The following is a 6,935-nucleotide window of genomic DNA, read 5'->3' on the forward strand; positions in this document are numbered from 1 at the left end:
TTTTTCTGAATTTTCGGTGCGGGGCCGCTGAGTGTCTAGAGCCCTGTCGAACCCACCCAAGAATTTCAGGATCGGTTCATAAATAGCCGAGATTCGTTGAAAAATGTCGAATTTTTAGCTATCTTGTCTTCAAGTCAAGATTCCTCAATTTTTCCGCTGGTCTGACCTGAATGTCTGCGATTTCGACAAACGCGCATTGCAATTTGAGGTCTCATCCGCAACTTGGTCAGAACGGTCAGAACCGACAAGAATCGAGGGTTTCTCGGCCAAATACCAACTTTTTTCTGAATTTTCGGTGCGGGGCAGCTGTGTGTCCGGAGCCCTGTCGAACCCACCCAAGAATTTCAGGATCGGTTCATAAATAGCCGAGATCCGTTGAAAAATGTCGAATTTCTGGCTATCTTGTCTCCAAATCAAGATTCCCCAATTTTTCTGCTCGTCTGACCTGAGTGTCTGCGTTTTCGACAAACGCGCATTGCAATTCGACGTCTCATCCGCAACTTGGTCAGAACGGTCAGAACCGACAAGAATCGAGGGTTTCTCGGCCAAATACCAACTTTTTCCTGAATTTTCGGTGCGGGGCCGCTGAGTGTCTGGAGCCCTGTCGAACCCACCCAAGAATTTCAGGATCGGTTCATAAATAGCCGAGATTCGTTGAAAAATGTCGAATTTTTGGCTATCTTGTCTCTAAGTCAAGATTCCTCAATTTTTCTGCTGGTCTGACCTGAATGTCTGCGATTTCGACAAACGCGCATTGCAATTTGACGTCTCATCCGCAACTTGGTCAGAACGGTCAGAACCGACAAGAATCGAGGGTTTCTCGGCCAAATAAAAACTTTTTTCTGAATTTTCGGTGCGGGGCAGCTGAGTGTCTGGAGCCCTGTCGAACCCACCCAAGAATTTCAGGATCGGTTCATAAATAGCCGAGATTCGTTGAAAAATGTCGAATTTTTGGCTATCTTGTCTCTAAGTCAAGATTCCTCAATTTTTCTGCTGGTCTGACCTGAATGTCTGCGATTTCGACAAACGCGCGTTGCAATTTGACGTCTCATCCGCAACTTGGTCAGAACGGTCAGAACCGACAAAAATCGAGGGTTTCTCGGCCAAATACCAACTTTTTTCTGAATTTTCAGTGCGGGGCAGCTGAGTGTCTGGAGCCCTGTCGAACCCACCCAAGAATTTCAGGATCGGTTCATAAATAGCCGAGATTCGTTGAAAAATGTCGAATTTTCGGCTATCTTGTCTCTAAGTCAAGATTCCTCAATTTTTCTGCTGGTCTGACCTGAATGTCTGCGATTTCGACAAACGCGCATTGCAATTTGACGTCTCATCCGCAACTTGGTCAGAACGGTCAGAACCGACAAAAATCGAGGGTTTCTCGGCCAAATACTAATTTTTTCCTGAATATTCGGTGCGGGGCAGCTGAGTGTCTGAAGCCCTGTCGAACCCACCCAAGAATTTCAGGATCGGTTCATAAATAGCCGAGATTCGTTGAAAAATGTCGAATTTTTGGCTATCTTGTCTCTAAGTCAAGATTCCTCAATTTTTCTGCTGGTCTGACCTGAATGTCTGCGATTTCGACAAACGCGCATCGCAATTTGACGTCTCATCCGCAACTTGGTCAGAACGGTCAGAACCGACAAGAATCGAGGGTTTCTCGGCCAAATACCAACTTTTTTCTGAATTTTCGGTGCGGGGCCGCTGAGTGTCTGGAGCCCTGTCGAACCCACCCAAGAATTTCAGGATCGGTTCAGAAATAGCCGAGATTCGTTGAAAAATGTCGAATTCTTGGCTATCTTGTCTTCAAGTCAAGATTCCTCAATTTTTCTGCTGGTCTGACCCGAATGTCTGCGATTTCGACAAACGCGCATTGCAATTCGAGGTCTCATCCGCAACTTGGTCAGAACGGTCAGAACCGACAAGAATCGAGGGTTTCTCGGCCAAATAGCAACTTTTTTCTGAATTTTCGGTGCGGGGCCGCTGAGTGTCTGGAGCCCTGTCGAACCCACCCAAGAATTTCAGGATCGGTTCATAAATAGCCGAGATTCGTTGAAAAATGTCGAATTTTTGGCTATCTTGTCTCTAAGTCAAGATTCCTCAATTTTTCTGCTGGTCCGACCTGAATGTCTGCGATTTCGACAAACGCGCATTGCAATTTGACGTCTCATCCGCAACTTGGTCAGAACGGTCAGAACCGACAAGAATCGAGGGTTTCTCGGCCAAATATAAACTTTTTTCTGAATTTTCGGTGCGGGGCCGCTGAGTGTCTGGAGCCCTGTCGAACCCACGCAAGAATTTCAGGATCGGTTCATAAATAGCCGAGATTCGTTGGAAAATGTCGAATTTTTGGCTATCTTGTCTCTAAGTCAAGATTCCTCAATTCTTCTGCTGGTCTGACCTGAATGTCTGCGATTTCGACGAACGCGCATTGCAATTTGACGTCTCATCCGCAACTTGGTCAGAACGGTCAGAACCGACAAGAATCGAGGGTTTCTCGGCCAAATACCAACTTTTTTCTGAATTTTCGGTGCGGGGCAGCTGAGTGTCTGGAGCCCTGTCGAACCCACCCAAGAATTTCAGGATCGGTTCATAAATAGCCGAGATTCGTTGAAAAATGTCGAATTTTTGGCTATCTTGTCTCTAAGTCAAGATTCCTCAATTTTTCTGCTGGTCCGACCTGAATGTCTGCGATTTCGACAAACGCGCATTGCAATTTGATGTCTCATCCGCAACTTGGTCAGAACGGTCAGAACCGACAAGAATCGAGGGTTTCTCGGCCAAATACCAACTTTTTTCTGAATTTTCGGTGCGGGGCAGCTGAGAGTCTGGAGCCCTGTCAAACCCACCCAAGAATTTCAGGATCGGTTCATAAATAGCCGAGATTCGTTGAAAAATGTCGAATTTTTGGCTATCTTGTCTCTAAGTCAAGATTCCTCAATTTTTCTGCTGGTCCGACCTGAATGTCTGCGATTTCGACAAACGCGCATTGCAATTTGACGTCTCATCCGCAACTTGGTCAGAACGGTCAGAACCGACAAGAATCGAGGGTTTCTCGGCCAAATATAAACTTTTTTCTGAATTTTCGGTGCGGGGCCGCTGAGTGTCTGGAGCCCTGTCGAACCCACGCAAGAATTTCAGGATCGGTTCATAAATAGCCGAGATTCGTTGAAAAATGTCGAATTTTTGGCTATCTTGTCTCTAAGTCAAGATTCCTCAATTCTTCTGCTGGTCTGACCTGAATGTCTGCGATTTCGACGAACGCGCATTGCAATTTGACGTCTCATCCGCAACTTGGTCAGAACGGTCAGAACCGACAAGAATCGAGGGTTTCTCGGCCAAATACCAACTTTTTTCTGAATTTTCGGTGCGGGGCAGCTGAGTGTCTGGAGCCCTGTCGAACCCACCCAAGAATTTCGCATCGCAATTTGACGTCTCATCCGCAACTTGGTCAGAACGGTCAGAACCGACAAGAATCGAGGGTTTCTCGGCCAAATACCAACTTTTTTCTGAATTTTCGGTGCGGGGCCGCTGAGTGTCTAGAGCCCTGTCGAACCCACCCAAGAATTTCAGGATCGGTTCATAAATAGCTGAGATTCGTTGAAAAATGTCGAATTTCTGGCTATCTTGTCTCCAAATCAAGATTCCCCAATTTTTCTGCTCGTCTGACCTGAGTGTCTGCGTTTTCGACAAACGCGCATTGCAATTCGACGTCTCATCCGCAACTTGGTCAGAACGGTCAGAACCGACAAGAATCGAGGGTTTCTCGGCCAAATACCAACTTTTTCCTGAATTTTCGGTGCGGGGCCGCTGAGTGTCTGGAGCCCTGTCGAACCCACCCAAGAATTTCAGGATCGGTTCATAAATAGCCGAGATTCGTTGAAAAATGTCGAATTTTTGGCTATCTTGTCTCTAAGTCAAGATTCCTCAATTTTTCTGCTGGTCTGACCTGAATGTCTGCGATTTCGACAAACGCGCATTGCAATTTGACGTCTCATCCGCAACTTGGTCAGAACGGTCAGAACCGACAAGAATCGAGGGTTTCTCGGCCAAATAAAAACTTTTTTCTGAATTTTCGGTGCGGGGCAGCTGAGTGTCTGGAGCCCTGTCGAACCCACCCAAGAATTTCAGGATCGGTTCATAAATAGCCGAGATTCGTTGAAAAATGTCGAATTTTTGGCTATCTTGTCTCTAAGTCAAGATTCCTCAATTTTTCTGCTGGTCTGACCTGAATGTCTGCGATTTCGACAAACGCGCGTTGCAATTTGACGTCTCATCCGCAACTTGGTCAGAACGGTCAGAACCGACAAAAATCGAGGGTTTCTCGGCCAAATACCAACTTTTTTCTGAATTTTCAGTGCGGGGCAGCTGAGTGTCTGGAGCCCTGTCGAACCCACCCAAGAATTTCAGGATCGGTTCATAAATAGCCGAGATTCGTTGAAAAATGTCGAATTTTCGGCTATCTTGTCTCTAAGTCAAGATTCCTCAATTTTTCTGCTGGTCTGACCTGAATGTCTGCGATTTCGACAAACGCGCATTGCAATTTGACGTCTCATCCGCAACTTGGTCAGAACGGTCAGAACCGACAAAAATCGAGGGTTTCTCGGCCAAATACTAATTTTTTCCTGAATATTCGGTGCGGGGCAGCTGAGTGTCTGAAGCCCTGTCGAACCCACCCAAGAATTTCAGGATCGGTTCATAAATAGCCGAGATTCGTTGAAAAATGTCGAATTTTTGGCTATCTTGTCTCTAAGTCAAGATTCCTCAATTTTTCTGCTGGTCTGACCTGAATGTCTGCGATTTCGACAAACGCGCATCGCAATTTGACGTCTCATCCGCAACTTGGTCAGAACGGTCAGAACCGACAAGAATCGAGGGTTTCTCGGCCAAATACCAACTTTTTTCTGAATTTTCGGTGCGGGGCCGCTGAGTGTCTGGAGCCCTGTCGAACCCACCCAAGAATTTCAGGATCGGTTCAGAAATAGCCGAGATTCGTTGAAAAATGTCGAATTCTTGGCTATCTTGTCTTCAAGTCAAGATTCCTCAATTTTTCTGCTGGTCTGACCCGAATGTCTGCGATTTCGACAAACGCGCATTGCAATTTGAGGTCTCATCCGCAACTTGGTCAGAACGGTCAGAACCGACAAGAATCGAGGGTTTCTCGGCCAAATACCAACTTTTTTCTGAATTTTCGGTGCGGGGCCGCTGAGTGTCTGGAGCCCTGTCGAACCCACCCAAGAATTTCAGGATCGGTTCATAAATAGCCGAGATTCGTTGAAAAATGTCGAATTTTTGGGTATCTTGTCTCTAAGTCAAGATTCCTCAATTTTTCTGCTGGTCCGACCTGAATGTCTGCGATTTCGACAAACGCGCATTGCAATTTGACGTCTCATCCGCAACTTGGTCAGAACGGTCAGAACCGACAAGAATCGAGGGTTTCTCGGCCAAATATAAACTTTTTTCTGAATTTTCGGTGCGGGGCCGCTGAGTGTCTGGAGCCCTGTCGAACCCACGCAAGAATTTCAGGATCGGTTCATAAATAGCCGAGATTCGTTGGAAAATGTCGAATTTTTGGCTATCTTGTCTCTAAGTCAAGATTCCTCAATTCTTCTGCTGGTCTGACCTGAATGTCTGCGATTTCGACGAACGCGCATTGCAATTTGACGTCTCATCCGCAACTTGGTCAGAACGGTCAGAACCGACAAGAATCGAGGGTTTCTCGGCCAAATACCAACTTTTTTCTGAATTTTCGGTGCGGGGCAGCTGAGAGTCTGGAGCCCTGTCAAACCCACCCAAGAATTTCAGGATCGGTTCATAAATAGCCGAGATTCGTTGAAAAATGTCGAATTTTTGGCTATCTTGTCTCTAAGTCAAGATTCCTCAATTTTTCTGCTGGTCCGACCTGAATGTCTGCGATTTCGACAAACGCGCATTGCAATTTGACGTCTCATCCGCAACTTGGTCAGAACGGTCAGAACCGACAAGAATCGAGGGTTTCTCGGCCAAATATAAACTTTTTTCTGAATTTTCGGTGCGGGGCCGCTGAGTGTCTGGAGCCCTGTCGAACCCACGCAAGAATTTCAGGATCGGTTCATAAATAGCCGAGATTCGTTGAAAAATGTCGAATTTTTGGCTATCTTGTCTCTAAGTCAAGATTCCTCAATTCTTCTGCTGGTCTGACCTGAATGTCTGCGATTTCGACGAACGCGCATTGCAATTTGACGTCTCATCCGCAACTTGGTCAGAACGGTCAGAACCGACAAGAATCGAGGGTTTCTCGGCCAAATACCAACTTTTTTCTGAATTTTCGGTGCGGGGCAGCTGAGTGTCTGGAGCCCTGTCGAACCCACCCAAGAATTTCGCATCGCAATTTGACGTCTCATCCGCAACTTGGTCAGAACGGTCAGAACCGATAAGAATCGAGGGTTTCTCGGCCAAATACCAACTTTTTTCTGAATTTTCGGTGCGGGGCCGCTGAGTGTCTAGAGCCCTGTCGAACCCACCCAAGAATTTCAGGATCGGTTCATAAATAGCCGAGATTCGTTGAAAAATGTCGAATTTCTGGCTATCTTGTCTCCAAATCAAGATTCCCCAATTTTTCTGCTCGTCTGACCTGAGTGTCTGCGTTTTCGACAAACGCGCATTGCAATTCGACGTCTCATCCGCAACTTGGTCAGAACGGTCAGAACCGACAAGAATCGAGGGTTTCTCGGCCAAATATAAACTTTTTTCTGAATTTTCGGTGCGGGGCCGCTGAGTGTCTGGAGCCCTGTCGAACCCACGCAAGAATTTCAGGATCGGTTCATAAATAGCCGAGATTCGTTGAAAAATGTCGAATTTTTGGCTATCTTGTCTCTAAGTCAAGATTCCTCAATTCTTCTGCTGGTCTGACCTGAATGTCTGCGATTTCGACGAACGCGCATTGCAATTTGACGTCT

Source organism: Diprion similis, chromosome 3, assembly GCF_021155765.1.
Source record: "Diprion similis isolate iyDipSimi1 chromosome 3, iyDipSimi1.1, whole genome shotgun sequence".
Taxonomy (NCBI): domain Eukaryota; kingdom Metazoa; phylum Arthropoda; class Insecta; order Hymenoptera; family Diprionidae; genus Diprion; species Diprion similis.